Source organism: Anser cygnoides, chromosome 8 (assembly GCF_040182565.1).
Source record: "Anser cygnoides isolate HZ-2024a breed goose chromosome 8, Taihu_goose_T2T_genome, whole genome shotgun sequence".
Lineage (NCBI taxonomy): Eukaryota > Metazoa > Chordata > Aves > Anseriformes > Anatidae > Anser > Anser cygnoides.
The window spans coordinates 8,451,924-8,467,961 of NC_089880.1; the positions used below are offsets into that span (position 1 = coordinate 8,451,924).

Here is a 16,038-nt window from a genome sequence, read left to right on the forward strand (position 1 = left end):
CAAGTGCTCTATGGATTTAAACATAGTTTTAAAGGAGTATTTGACAGTAGCAGCTATCTTAAATTTTGATTGTCTCTAGTTAGCTGTTATCTTAATTTTTTTTACAGTACATATGGAAGTATGGATGATGAATACTTAATCACATAAACAGGGCAGTTCACTGCTTTTATGCAAGTGAAGTTCAAGTATTACATGTAAAAATTTGACATGGGATAAAAAGGGAACACACTTCATGTGCTGAGCTATGAGTTTTTCTTTAGTCCAGCAAAACTGTCTAATTGAAGAACAATTACTAGCTTAAACTTTCTACACCTATTAAAACTTGTTTTCTTATTATGTTACATCAAGCAACTAGACCTAAGATCTTGAAAGATCGTCCAGTCCAACTGCCTGAGCACTTCCAGGCTAGCCAGAAGTTAAAGCACGTCATAGAAGGCATTATCCAAATGCCTCTTGAGCACTGACAGGCCTGGGGCATCAACCACCCAGCTAGGAAGCCTGTTCCAGTGTCTGACCACCCTCATGGTACAGACAGTTTTCCTAATGTCCCGTCTGAACCTCCTCTAGTGCTGCTTTGTGCCATTCCCTCGTGTTCTATCAGTTCCCAGGGAGCAGAGGTCGGCACCTCCCTCTCCACTTTCCTGCCTCAGGAAGTTGCAATGTCAAGTTTTAAGGCCCATTTGGAATCTGAGAGCGAGTTGAATTATATGTGTAGAGATACACACATACAGAAAACTGAGCAAAGAGAGACCTCAGCATGACTTCGAGACCACAAGTTGCCCCCAAACAGGATTAAATTTAACCAAGCCATTTCTGAGAATTACCTGCTTGTCTAATCTCTATTTAACTACTCCAGCAATTTAGACCCCACAACCTTTCATAGCATCTATTTAATGCCTCATTCCTCTGCTTGTTTCCCTAATACAAACTGATATAACCCATGCTACACTTAAAATTCATTACTCCTTAAATCATTGAAAACAGATAATGGTTTTCTCTGTGAAGTGCATTTGATAACTTTTACCTTCTCCCTTCTCAGACTTCACTTATATCCCCAGTTCTGATGTATTTTCTGGACTTCTGACCATTCTGCTTCCTCCTCATCAGATCTCTTGAATGGATTGACATCTCCCTAAAAGGACAAAACAGACTCATTACTTCAGGTTAAAACTAGCACTAGGGAAATAGAATAGAAAGATCACTTCATTTATCCTCCATGCTTTTTCCCAGTTCAAATACTTGAGAAAAATCTGTCTTTTTTGTTAACTGTTAGATTTTGGATCCACATCTCTGTTATTGCAATAACAGGTATAGTTTATAACCTCCTGTGCACCCTTTTTGCACAGCTGTGCAGCGTAGCCAATATGCTATCTTTATTTCTCATAATCTCAGGTAACTTCCACTTTACCATATTAAATCACAAACTCATTATTTTAGTACGTTATTCCAAGTTCATTGTGAAGCCCTAGTCAACATATAATTCCATTTTTGTAAGAAATCACCATTAGGTAATCTCTGTGCATGGTTTTCTAGACATTTTTATAATCCCACTCATGGTAGTTTCATCTGCACAGTATTTCTTAATTCAGCGATTTTGCCCCACTCAGCAACAACGAGAATTATGCTGTCATTATATACTTGGCTGTTTATCCAAAACAAAACAAAACAAACAAACAAACAAAAACGGCATGCCAACATCTTTTCCCCTTATTTCTGACAAAGCAAAAAATATCTTCAATAAGCTTGCAATGCTTTTACGCAGACTAGAGAAGTGTTGTGGTTTCCAGTATAGTCAGTTAGGCCCTTTTCTGAGTTTGTTTTAAGAAACCTGTATAATCATTATGTCAGTCAATGTGACTACAAAAAGAGCTGCGAACCAGCAGCAATAGGCAAAATAACTATTTCAGGCTAATAACTATTTTTCACGCAAAATAACTATTTATTATTGTATGCTACATCACAGAAGATACTTTACACTTTAAAGATCTACATAAGTACATAAGTACGTAATTTCAAGAAATAATTTAAAGGAAACAGAGCTGCTTATATTAAAACTATAAACACTCTTAAATGTCTAAGCAACAGCAAAATTATTTTCAAAAACCTATTTTTTCTAGTTTACTTGACATAAAGGGTTTTGTAATGATGCCATCTTGTGATCATGGTGAAAATGACACTGCCTCAAACTAAGCAACATTTCATTTTCATATTTTTCTAGGTTCAGGCAGCTAGCAAACAGACAATCTTAGGATCAAGCTGATGGCAGGGCATACTAGGTTTTGTCTCATTTCTTAGCTTGACCTAAAACCATTTTCCCATGGTTAGATTTTCATCAGGTGGCTAAATCTAATGATTGTCCAAACAGAAGGTACCAAACACAACTCCCAATAGTTTGAATACTAAAAAAAAAAAAACAAAACACAAACATATTTGCCTACGTGGAACTGGCACTAGAATTTTCTTTAGAAACTGCGTTTCATAAATGGCTTTCTATTCAGTTTTATTTACAAATTTAAAGATACAATTTTAACATCAGCAAAACTGAGGCACTGCAAAGAAATCAGTGCACTACACACAACCACCTCAAGAATCTACTGATTTTACTGGTGTACAACAAGAAGGCAAGATGATAGGGGAATGTGATTATGAGGAATTCAACTGAAAATCTGGAATCATCAGAGATAACATTTTACAGTGGTTGATTCTAACAGTAACCTACTGGAAGACATTTGTAGAACATATTTGCTCCACTGATCCTCCATGCAAAGATGCCCCCTTTATGTATTAGACAGCTATTTTATACTCTATACACTCACAGAAAACCTAAGATTCACGTTGCTTATAAAGCTTCATTTTCTAACTACAAATTCCTCAATATACACATTTGTTTCATGAAGTAAAAATTTCAATATATGTCCAATGAAAAGACCATATTGCATTCTGCAAGTAACTTCCTTCCCATTAAAGAAAATAGGAAAGGAAAAGAAAATGAGAAGGATTTTTTCATTTCCACTTAACTGATTGAACAAAAACCCAGTACGTGGCTGGGGTTTTATTGCAATTAGAATAAAATGGAAGAGCACTTTATATTAGAGGCGTTTTAGTTAATTTATATTTTAATAATTAAAAGTTTTGACAGTAATGAGTTACTAAGAGCAAGTACGACAAAAATTAACAAATTTAATTATGGGTGTTAATATGCGGGCAGTTCATAAACAACTATTTTTCAGCATTAGTGTCTCCTCATACCTTATCTGGATTCCTGTAAAATCTACAGGACATTAAAGTGTTCCCTTTTCTCTTGGCTAGTTATGAACGTTTATCATTTGATTCAGACATTGTTAAAGCTTAAATATTCATTAGAACAGGAGCTCCTTGGGCTGTAGCCACAGGGGGACATGCATATGGAGAGTCTCGTGCATTTCTGTTACGCAGTCACTGGCTGTAACTCAAAGGACTTTTTCACCACAGGATCAGGAACATTTCTTCCCCAATGGAACTGTGTGGGTCTCATGCTCTTTCCTACGTGGGTTCGCCTCATGGAGTCAAAACACACGAAAGGTAACCTGGAACCCCTTCCAGCTGGGAAAGGCACTGAATCAGCTCTCTCCTATACCAGATACAATGCTACCTCCATTTTCTATGGTTACTGCCACATTTTTATAATTCAACTCTTATACATTAGACTTGAGCTTTGCATGCTCATCAGACCTTCAAAAGACAAAGCAAAATGTAACCTCATTTAAATAGTCTGATTTAGAAGTGAATTTAGAGGTGAGATGGACAGAAATTTCCCAGACTGACCATTGTGAGCTCATCCACAGGCACTATATAGAGCCCATGAGAAACCTCCCCAGTGAAAACACAGACACCAGCAGATTTTCAGGTGCACTGGGGGAGAGACAGAAGTTCAGCGGAGACTTGCAGTTTCAGCTGTGTATGCCTGAACTTCACCCTAACCTCCTTCTATGCTGTCCAAATGCTATTGCGTTTAGCAAAATACTTCCACTACATAAAGCCACACTGTATTTCAAAGAGACCAAAGTGATGTTGATCACTGGAACACTGAGGTTCCCTTGATTGCAAGACAGAAGCTACCTGCTCCAGGGAGCGTTTTACAGTCTAGAGCCACACATTGCAGTTCTTTTTTAAACCTTTACAGTTAAGTCCCCTTGAATGTAGGAGAAAGATCACCTTCATTTAGGGGTTGTTAAGAAAAGCTGGCCTGTATTATACCCTGCCTAAGAAGTTAGACTGTGAATTACACTCAGAGGAAAGCCTCATTTTTAGACAGTTCCAAAGAAACATCAGCACAATTACCTACTTAATGCTTACTATCTAACTTGGGCAAAGATACCTGCAAAATCAGATACAAGGGGATTTTCTTTTGACATAATTGTTTCAAAAACACTACATTCACCTTTCAGTTCTAAAATAAACAGAAGATGCAAACAGATGAACATAAGGAAAAGCAGGGTTAAATTAAAAAAAAAAAAAAAAGAAAGAAGAAGAGGAGAAACAACAAAAAAAGTATGTTTACTTTCGTGAGTGGGAATATCTCTCTATGCCCTTCCTGTCAAACCCTTCAACTTTTTGCTTGATCCCCAGGGATTTAATCTTGACCCTGACAGTCAAGAGGAATTCCTTTAGAAGATATTCAGCATGTTGTCAAAGGCAATTCAGGTAGCTGTGCTGCCAGGCTTTGGCAACTTTCAGCTAATATGGGCCCCCAAAAGACAAAACTTTTGTACTTAAGAGGTAATTACAAACAGCAAACTTTTGCAATGATTCTTAAAAACAAATTAACCTCTAAGTCCCTTTAAGAAACTGTATAATGGCTGACTTTTTTTTTTTTTTTTTTTTTTTTTTAATTTTAACTTCATATTACAAGGGGAAACAAGATTTTGCATTAAGTTCTCTTAAATTCTTACTTAGGCTAAAAACTTCAGAAGTCCAACCAGGCACGGAAACCCAGACGATCATAATGGATTGAATGATAAGCATAACTGCCAAGTATAGACAGGGATCACACACTGATGTGTGCTAATGTTAAGGTTGCACAGAATAACAGACATTTTCACTTGTGTGGAAAAGCTTTGCTGAAATGTCCTGCCAGTTGCACTGGGGGAGTATATGTAAGTATAGTTCAGTGTAAGTTAGTAACATTTCTGTTGGTCTAATAGGTATTCCTTTATGGTAGCTTAATCTTAGCTGGGCCTCTAGATGGTAGTCTAATACCACTAGTAAGAACAGGAGGACTTGTAATGGGGTATGAATATTTTCCCTTTATCGCTGGCAAATATCCACCTCATGTTACAAAGTAGTCATAATATGCATGTATTATCAGTCATTGTAAAACTTACTGGTAATTCCAGTTCGTGCTCTATTGGAAAACTGTCTGGTTTCCACCATCTGAATTTGCATTCTTATTGGCCACGACAGTCAATTATTCCCTAACAAAGATCAGTGCTAAAACACTCTGCTGAAATAAAATTTAAAAAATATTGCAATGTTCCTGTAGAGGAAAAGATTGCAATTTTCATTTCCGTCTAACATCTAAACAAACGTCACTTTTATGCTAGCAATTCCCCCTCCCCCAAGCCTTGTTGAAAGATGAGTTCTGAAATGGTTTATAATGAATGTATCATGTAAGTGTCTTAAACACCCATTTTCGTAGAATGAAATATTTTAAAACTTGCTTTCTTTTTCTGTGCTTGGTAGAGTATTTATGACGAAAGCCAATCAGTTCATAAAAAATTTATACATAAATTCTGCCAAAAATATTTGTGTCTTCTGTATTAAACAGTAGCGTATGATGACTGAGCTGATGGCATTAAAGTTGTTTAATAATCATTTTTGATGTATACTAAGCTTTACTTCCTATGGACAGTGTTGCTGAGTTGGGAAACTAAATTTTCTAAAGCACTTCTACAAAGATTAAAGTGTAGTTTTCCAGTCATTAAGGACACCATAGTAGATACACTACATGTTTATCAAGTCAATGTACACAGTACAGCGTACCTAAAGTAATGAGATATTTTCCCTATCTTTGATCACCTCTGAGACTGGATTTTGAAATGAAGGGTAAGATATCCTTTTTTTTTAAGCAATGGTATTTGAAATGGAAACATGTTTCTAGCACGCTATCTGCATTGTGAAATCCTCTTGACTGGACTGGAATTCATATCACGGGAATCAAGTTGGATTTATGAAAAAATATTATAACATATTTGATGTGTATATCTGAACTAGGAAAGAAATAACATCTATAACCATCTAAAGTTAGTACAACAAATGGGTGATAAGCTATTATTTTTTGGATTTTTTGTATACTTCAGTTATACTCTCTCAATTTCTCCTTATGATTTTTGTTACAGCATATAACAATGTGAATCACCTCCTCAAGGCAGGTATAGAAAGAAGCATTTAGGCATTCACATTTTTTTTTCACTGATTTCTAATGTTCTATTTGCTGCCATACCTTGAGCTCACATACCATTTTTACTTGGATTTAGAATCAGGTTTTACACTTCAGATTATTACTGCAAGTAAGTCTATCATATATAAATAAAACATAGTTTTGAACTATCGTGGTTATTTTTTTCATAAAGATAGAAGTAGCATACATGTGGTAGTAAAAGGAAGCTACACTCAGTAGCAAAAGCAACAGAAAGCAAAATTCATTAATACTGCCTACAGACCATACCAGTTGTCAGAAGTTTTCAAGAGAAAAAAAAATCACTCTACTAGCCTGAAATGATCAAGTCATCTTAAAAAAAAAGGAAGCACAAACAGAAAACCTTGCATTTCTATCTGAAATACAACACACTGTGATAGAAGGAAAGGGAGAGAGAATCTAGCTTTGAAACAATATCTGTATATGCTAAGATGAAGGATAAGCAGGTCACTCTAAAATAGGGGCCAAGACCTTTGGAAAACTTAAGACAACCCTTTAATATAAACATGCTTATTCTTTATGATTAGGATAGATGTAAACAAAACCGTATGCAACTAATATTAACAAAGTATTCTGTGTGTTATGTATGACAAGAATTAGAATTGATTGGAGGTTTTTGACTCTACAAAATATTGATGGAGGAAATATACCTTTTTACGGGTGGATTATTTACTTTGCCTGTGCATGTAGGAGAGTCCCTTCATCTGTCTGTTTGGTGCTATCTCCCTGGTTTCTTAGTGAAGGTTTTTTCCTTCCAAACCAAGTTTTACAAAAATGAAACTGGGTTCGTCCCCACATTGCAGGGGAGCATCTCAGCTAGCAAAATGATTCACACACACTGACATATTTTCTTCCTTTTCTTCTTCTATTGTGGGATTCTGGGAGAAAAACTCAATTTCAAAGAAATTTAAAATATTTTGTTCATTTATCAGCGCAGTTGCAAATACATTTTGAAGTAGATAAAATTTCCAGGTGTCAGCACTAGTTGTCAGCACAGCTGACTAGTGCTGTCAGCACTAGTAAAAAATAATTGTGGCCTATTCATGAAATCCTGCTAAGCCAAGTTTCCTTGAAGGCTGTGATATGAAGGAATGCAGGTTTTGGCCCTCTATTTCTTCACATCTTGTTTCTGGACTGTGGGAGCTAATCATATTGCTATGTGAAAACCAACCTCTTATGCACAGCTATGTGAACAGCACAATTTAAAATACTGCTTATACTTCATTATAGAAGTTGCTGTAGTAATTTTATTTCCTTGCAAAAATGGTGACGTCCTAAGTTATTCATTTCCTCCTTTGTAAATAATAGTAAATGGTTCTTCTGATAGACAATTCCTACTACTGCATACAAGTGCCATCAAGTTACAGATGCATTAAAGTGCTGCAGGAATGAAATATCTATCACCTCGCTGCTCATGATGCCTCCAAAAAGCTTGGTTATTTTAATAGACTGTAATAAATTTTGTCACTGGAAGTCACTTTCACAATTCACTGTGCAACAAATTATTTAACTACTTCTCTACACTTTTCTACCACTCTTTTCTCAGATACCAAAGGCATTAATTAAATTGCATGCACTTCCTTGATACTCACAATACTTTCCTCTCCAATCCTCTCATAAACAGAAGTGTAGAATGAAGAAATCCCTCTTCAATGTGAACTTTAGGATGTAGGGTGAGAAAAAGTTTGATAAACTCCTAAAATAGCCCAGAAAAAAAATGTTATATCACACAAGCATTATTTAAGCATTAAGGTGGTGTCTGTATGTGTGATGATATTAGGTAGGATATGGAACTAGTAAAACTATAATTTGAGTCAACTACCATTTTATTTTCCTCATACTTCTGCTTACAGCTTTCCTTTTCTCCTTCCAATTTCAGTTTAACCTTTATGAGCTGTGTAAGAATATTTGTTTGAAATTGAAATCCTAACCTCTGTTAAGAAATACAGAGGATACAGCCCACTTCAGAAACAGTGGTACTAACATTTTTTTTTAAATTTAATAGGAGATAGCAAGACAAAAATTTCTCTTTTGTGCACATATAATAAAATGTGCAAGCCCATCTATAATATAATACATAAACTTTATTTCCTACCTGTCTAAATGCATTGCAACCTAATATACTTTACATTAGCTATTACTTCTGCAAATTCTCATTTTCTCTGTCAAATGATGCATGAAAGCTAGAATCACTACAGCTTAATGGAATAAGCCTCTTATCAGTGCTATATATCAAAAGCATCCCTTTCTGAACATCTAAGGACAGAAAGATCACAAGTTCTAAAACAATTGCAATGGAATTTACAATAGGTCACAGGTTTCAAAGTTCTGCCCCAGCTGTTTACTCTTTCCTCACTGCAGAGACAGTGGTCAGTGTTATGCTTTAATTTGTTTTTTAGAGGTTTAAGTGTGCAGGAGGCCAGTATGGGCTTACAGCTAAGAAATGATGTCAGGAAGAATTTATGTCTCAAAGAAGTACTCTAGTTGCCTCTATTAGAGAAGTTTGGAAAAGAAAAAGAGATAAGGTCATGCATATTTGAAATCATCGATATACTATTCATATAAAATATCAATAATAACGAGTAATAACATAATGGAAAAATAAACAATTGAAAAATAATAATAGAATAATAAATAATAATAGTAGAATAATAAATAGAAAAATAAACAGGCAAGAAAGCAGTTGAAAACAATTTTATAAACCCAAGGCTGTGGTCATTCAGGTTATACCCAAAGAACGGAAGCACAGATTTTGGGGTGAGCTGCAACAAATGATGTGGCAAGAGAGGTGAGAGAAAAAGAATTCAAGCCCATGACTACTGTGACCTGGACTGACTGCCTCTGAATCTCTTTTGAGCCTGTAGATATGTGGATTTAAGAGTATATGAATGACTGTGTCCTTACTTAATGAAAATCAACTAAAAATATTGCTAATGAACCGTTACAGTAAAAAAAAATAATAAAAAAAAGATGTTTGTTTGCTTTTACACTTAAAAAACAGGAGTTGTCAGTTTAGCCAAAAAAAAAAAAAAAAAAAAGTAGTTAAAAGAGATTATCCTGAAATTTCCAGTTGCTGTCAGTATGAAGTAGCTTGCTTCCATGGCTATTAATCTACCATAGGACAATACTGAAGAGAAAAAGGTGATATCTTTAAAGAGTTACAAATCAACAGTTCTACTTCAGATTTCAATCTCTTAAGAATCAGTTTGTTTTGGTTTGTTTAGCTTGATGCCATGAGAACACGCTAATCAACAGTCCTCACACATTTGAACATTCACTCATGGGTAAATCTGTGGGCACTTAGATAGGGCTATGCAAACCAGCAAAGATCTAATAAAGAAACAAAGCCCCACAAGAACAAGGACCTCTCTTAAGTTTTCCTCATTCATTTTTATCAGAGAGTAGAATAACAGGGAGAAATGAAGACATAAAGCATTAGACTAGATTTACACAGGAAGCTTCTGAAGCTTCCACCACTGCAGAGCTTTAAGAAAAAATCAGCTGAACTTCTGCCAGGAAAGACAGCCTGCTTCAGAGCATGGGAATTCCACTGATGATCACTGAAGGTCTCTTTCTGACCTATTTCCTGTTATTCCTAGAATATACCCATTTACAAAATGTTAGGTTCTTCAGAATCTCTTAAAACAAAGAAAAAGCTTATGACAAGTGTACTATATACATATAAAATAGGGTTTTTATTTAAAGTAAATATTTTTTTTCCCTCAAGTCCATTTATTCTCTTCATTCAAAAGAGTCAGAGTTCCCACTAATTTCTTAGATCTTTATACAGGTATATGAATTTATTCCTCAGATTTTGATAACTGATCTAAGTCACGCAGAAGAATGTGCATTAAATCTTCTTCTTTTTTTTTTAATAGACTTCTATATTGTTCACACTTCAAATCGATCCTTGCCTAGATAAAATGGCTCTGCCCATAACATAGCTTATACTCCAGAACAGTTCATTCTTATTACTTTTATCTAATTTTTCAGGCCTTTCTATGATATTGTGTTTATCTAGGATGATTTTTATATTTTTTATTTTATCATAATTCAGTAATTTCAAGCTAAATCGAAGGACGAGTGGATTATTTCAGTGAAACCTGACAAAATGTGGGAGATGCTCAAAATCATTTACATTTTTTGTGCACTGGTCAAGCAAATTTCAAAAAGCTCCTGCTGTTGCAGCAGGATGTATTCATGTAACACTGCCGGACTGTGTTTATGAGTATTCAGCTCACAGGTGAAGCAGCATGAGCAAGAATGGGACACAGATGAAAGAGTGCTGACAGATGGCAGGTATGCCAACTTCTTTCACACATAGCAAAGAGGCTTGACAGAAAATGCAGAACTGAGAATTAATTAATTTATTTCTTAGTAAGACCATAAATGTTTTACTGTTGTAACTTTTTATCTCTAGTGGACTTCATAATGACATGATTTATTTAAATAATCTTGATTATTAAACGTAAAAAGAGCATTGCCACTAGCATGCTATGAAAATAAATTATATACACACCATCTCAAAATATGTGAAAAATATGAAAAAGCAAGTCAAGAACACCTCAACTATTTAATTACACCTTCAAAATCTGTTTCAGTGTTTGCAAATAATTACATCAAAACCCTAAGTCTGAGTAGCCTTAGCTCCTTAGCCCTTAGTTAGTAATAAAATTGTTACTTTCATTATACTTATTAACTCATTAATGTTTCAAATGTTTTAAATCTAATGTGTAGACAGAATAAAGACTAGGCAGTAAAAACGTAGGTAGAAAGACCAGTAAAGACCAGTATGTAGAAACATGAAGTGATATGTAGAAAGATAAACATTACATTAGTGCCCCTTGACATGATTTCCTAGACACATGAGAGTTCTGAGAGCAATTAAAATGTTTCTAGTAATTTCCAAGGTGCTGGATCAAGCCCACAGGCACCTGCTTCATCTTGTCAGTAGAAATATCCCACAATGGGAATAAGATATTCTGCCCTCTTCTTGTTATAGAGCTTTCTGAGTGTCTGTTAGAATGACGAGGAACTTGTCCTGCCTCCCTGTATATCAGCTGCAAATACACAGAGGTGCATGGGAGCCCAGTCTCCTGTCTTGACTGGTCAGCTTTCCTTGCCAAAGAGCAGCTCGGAGAGAGATCCAGGGAGTGTTCATTACCCAGCTACGGACATGCTTCTACACATGTTCCTCTTCTCCAGCAATGGTTCTGTATTCTTCCACAAACTATTCACCCTTCAATAAAGCCCTCCTTTATCTCTTCAGTAACACCACTGCTTCAAATATCAGTACACCAAAAGCTTATACACAATTTTTTTTCCGTTCTCGCTTCAAACAGAACACCCATTGACTCCTAACTTGGACAGTCAGACTGACAGAACACAGCAAAGAGAAGCACTAGCAGCAGAAGATCCCTCCAGAATACTTCTACAGTACTGTATAATTTCCGTCAGAATCCACTCAAATTCCCAATGGATAATTCCTCAAACAGAGAACAGATTATAATGTTATTAGCACTGATTTGAGGATGCATTTATCAGGAAGTTGCTGCACACTGGTGGTTGTTTAACTTTGTGCACACATTTATTGGGCTGTGTAGTGTAAACCAAAATACTATAATCAAAAGGTAAGGACAAAGGGAAAGATGGGGTGAGTGTCACCCCAGCAGCAGTCACTTCCATTGACAACTGCTATAACAATATTGCAATTTTCAGGTACAAGGCAATGAGAATAACAGCATGAGACCAAAAGCGTGATGCGCTTCTCTAGGGAGGAAGAAAAACATGAAATTATAGGGTTTGCCTAGATTCCTTCCACAGCGCTACTGAAATAACTGAAAACATGAGCCAGTTGTCCCACAGTCTAGGAAGAATACAGGACCCTACAGATCTCAAGCACCTGCCTTTTTAGGCAGAATTTCTTTGCTTTTCAGTGGGTTAAGACACATGCTGATACCACTCTGTCAATAAAATCAGCAGAAACCTTTCAAAAGACATTTGACAAGGGCTGACCCAGTCAGCCAAACTTTCCAGTGCAATTTATAGAATCATATAGAGAATATTTAAACTTGGTGATGTAAATAAAATATTTGTGTTCAAATTCCTGACATATCCAACACATAAAGCATTTCTTTTCCTTTTTAATTTTTTTTTCCTTCAAAATAATTTGCTGGAGACTTGCTGAATGTTGTATCATTTTCCAGCTTTAGAAGTTCTGAAGCAGAGAGCAGACATAGCACTGTATGATTTATGTGATTAATTACACAACGCAAAACCAATACTTTATCTGCAGTGTCCAAATGTCACATATAACCTAAAGAGGATCTATAAAATCGAATTTTACCAATTAAAAAAGGCTGATTATAGATATTAGTAAATATTGAAATACTTCTACCTAGTTTAATCATCACTTCTTAAACCTTGTTATTGTATTGAAAATAATGAGTTATTTCTTCTTCTGTACGCACCTGCTAATCACAGAACCACAGAATGGCTTGGGTTGGTAGGGTCCTTAAAGATCATCTAACTCCAACCCCCCTGCCATAGGCAGGGATGCCACCCACTAAATAAGGTTGGCCAAGGCCCCATCCAGCCTGGTCTAATGTAAGGAAGTGGTTATAAATCAATGCTCCATCAAAAGTAAAGAAACACTTTACAGAATCTGCTTCCTCTGAATATGAACTTGCCTAATCAATTAATAGATATGGTGTGATAGATAAGGTGTAACAAGTAAAAGAACTAGTACATTTAGTGGTAAACATGGTAAACTATTCAAACATACTAGTGCGTCCTCTACATTTAAATAGCAAAAAAAAGTACACATATTTGGGGAAAGGTGCAGAATGATATTTATACTGACAAGTAGAAAAGACTTGTCAGTCTCATGTGTTGGAACAGAAAGAGCACAATAAAGTTTGAAATTAAAATATTTAGTGACATCATGCAGTGTAACAGAATAAAGTGAATGAGAATGACGTAAGAAGTAAAGCTGGAGGAACTAGTGAAGCATGAAGTAGACAGAAATGTATTAAGATGTTTTCCTGAGGAATATATTGCATTTTAGCACACATATGTTGCTTTCTGTGCACTTCCACAACATAGCAAGTACAACACATCTATTGCCTCAGTACATATCAAGTGTACAGACACACACATTGGAAGATTTAACTATTTCTAAAACAAACTTTCATTTTCCTCTTGTGAATACATATACTACCTACATCAACCTTACAGCAGTGGTATTTCAGCAACAATAAATATTCTGGTATACAGAATCTGTCTGAAGAAGGTGATTTTTATTTTATTTATTTATTTTTTTGAGGTATAACTGCACCATCCTTATCAGAATAAAAGCAAAATCCCTGCTTTCCTCAACATCTCATTACAATGACACTATAGCAAAGATACCGTAGCTGGATATTAAGCCCAATTCTTAACAGCCAATACTGACTGCTCATAGACCGTTTCCTGACTTGAGTAACTCATTAACTGCAATGGATCCTACACTGATGACATTGAGATCAGAATCTCACTTCCTAGAATAAAAATAGTTATAAAAGCCATAAAATGCAATTTAAGTGGCACTAAATTGCAACCACATATCTGTTGAATTAGTAAGTGTGAAGAAAATGGAAATCTTTCCCGGATGATTTTTAGCTTCCTTTCACTGGAACAGATACTGAATATATTTTCCTCTGTTTCATGTGACTATTGTAACTACAAGCCTAGATCTGCTTCTCAATGCAAGTAGAGAACTGAAGCTAATTAACAGAAAATGGAAGAAATGTTAAGAAAGAAAATATTGTGTTAGTTTAGATATCAGTTTTACAAAAAGGATAAATCACTGTCCCATTCTCCACTGACAATAAATGCAGTCACGAGAACACGGCCAAGTATAGACAAACACGTCAGATGTGTTTTGAGATGGATCCCCTCATTTCCCAGCCCTGTATTCACTGATTACTTGTTCCCACTCCTTTCTTTCTCTCATTATATTCAGCATTCTTTTGCATTGTGATCACTTAAATAATGCTTATTATTTGTACTTTAACAGAAAGTCTCAATGATAGATAATAAATAATAAATAAACTTACACTAAATTTACATTAAATAATAAACTGACATGACCATAAAAATTATTTGGAATTTGAGTAAAAAAACAATCAGCAAAAGCCTTCCAGGAGATAAGCCTATGGTCTGAACTATATTGCAATTCCTAGGCTTTTTCAAATATAATTATGATATTAATCTCTTCATTAAATGCCTTTCATTTTGTAAGAACTGGACCAGTCACTGCAACAAATTTCACAAAGAAAATCTATTTGCCCGTTCACCAGAAGACCTCCTTCTGACTGGGCTCCAGATGATCCCCTGCAATCTACTATTTTCACTTCTCTCTTTTCCTGTTTACTTTGTCACTCCTACTATCAGCTACTTTTTTTTTTTTTTTAATCACGTTTCCCTTATTTATTTTACCACTTTACCTCCTTATTTATAACCAGCTTCTGCCTCTAGTAAAGGCCACTAGAAACCCTCTCATTGTCAGACAGATTAGGAAACTCTTTTCCAAAAATTCACGCCCATGAACTTCTCTCCACCTGCCTGACATGAAACACACCTAAGGGAATGTACTTACCTTATCTCACTGTCTCACAGTGGGGCTTCTGGATTTCACCTGGAACTCTCATAGGAAAACATGAAAACAGGTTTGAGGGAGATATGAATCTTTCCTGTCATGCATTTCCCCTTAGCTGAGCCTAGGTCTCTTCTTGGTTCCTAACCAGAACCTTTTACCCTCCAGCCGTGCCCAAGGTGTGCAGTCAGTGCATGTACCCAGAATCTAGAAATAAGGAGTTTGAATGTAACAACTGCAGTTCCTTTCCCAAAGGGACTCACTGCAGTGACTAAACACAGATTTTAAAAATTAAAAGGAAAAATAGAGATGCTCTTTGTCCTGGCTGTAAGCCTCTGATTTCAGTAGGCATTTCTCAAGGGTTAGAGCACTCATGATGAAGGATAATTTTAAATTAACTGAACCAAAGTTGGGAAAAACAGTCACAGGTTAGCCATCTGAGCTGATGTTTACTTTCTCAGATCTCAACCTTGCTATACATCAGGAAAAAAAAAAGATGACAGTGGATTTTCATGACTTTATAAATGTAGGTTTGGTCTCAAGTGCCTAACACCTCATTGGCAACACAGTGCATTATCACTTAGTGCCTGTGCATAGTGATTGGAAAAGACTAGCATTTTCTCTCACTTCACAGGAACATAAAGTGCTATTTCAGATGAGGGTCAGTAGGCAAGCCTGAAAAGGCAGAAAGGTGACTCAGCAGCAAGAAAAATAAATGACAGCAGGAAGCAAAAGAAAGTAGCTTGCCTCAGCCACTGATGTTGCTTATTCTTCTTCCTCTGCTGTGCCTTTTTTCTTTTCTAACATATTACCTTCTGCTGTTTCACTAATATCACAACTATCCTTTTCCCCCACAAATAAATTGCAGATCATCTGAGGATGGGAAAGGCTAACATTAAATCTCACGTTTCACTTGCATTTTGCAGGAAAGGTTTGAAAACCTTTG

The 16,038-nt window shown here is 35.8% G+C and overlaps 1 long non-coding RNA gene across 4 annotated transcripts in view; it reads right to left on the reverse strand.

Annotated features, from left to right (window-relative positions):
* Positions 1 to 16,038, reverse strand: part of LOC106041592 (uncharacterized) — a 259,478-nt gene that overhangs the window by 106,440 nt on the left and 137,000 nt on the right. For all 4 annotated transcript variants that reach the window (XR_010833072.1, XR_010833073.1, XR_010833070.1 and 1 more), the window contains exon 4: positions 1,025 to 1,132. This is a non-coding gene — a long non-coding RNA (uncharacterized lncRNA). The remainder of the gene's footprint in view (positions 1 to 1,024; positions 1,133 to 16,038) is intronic.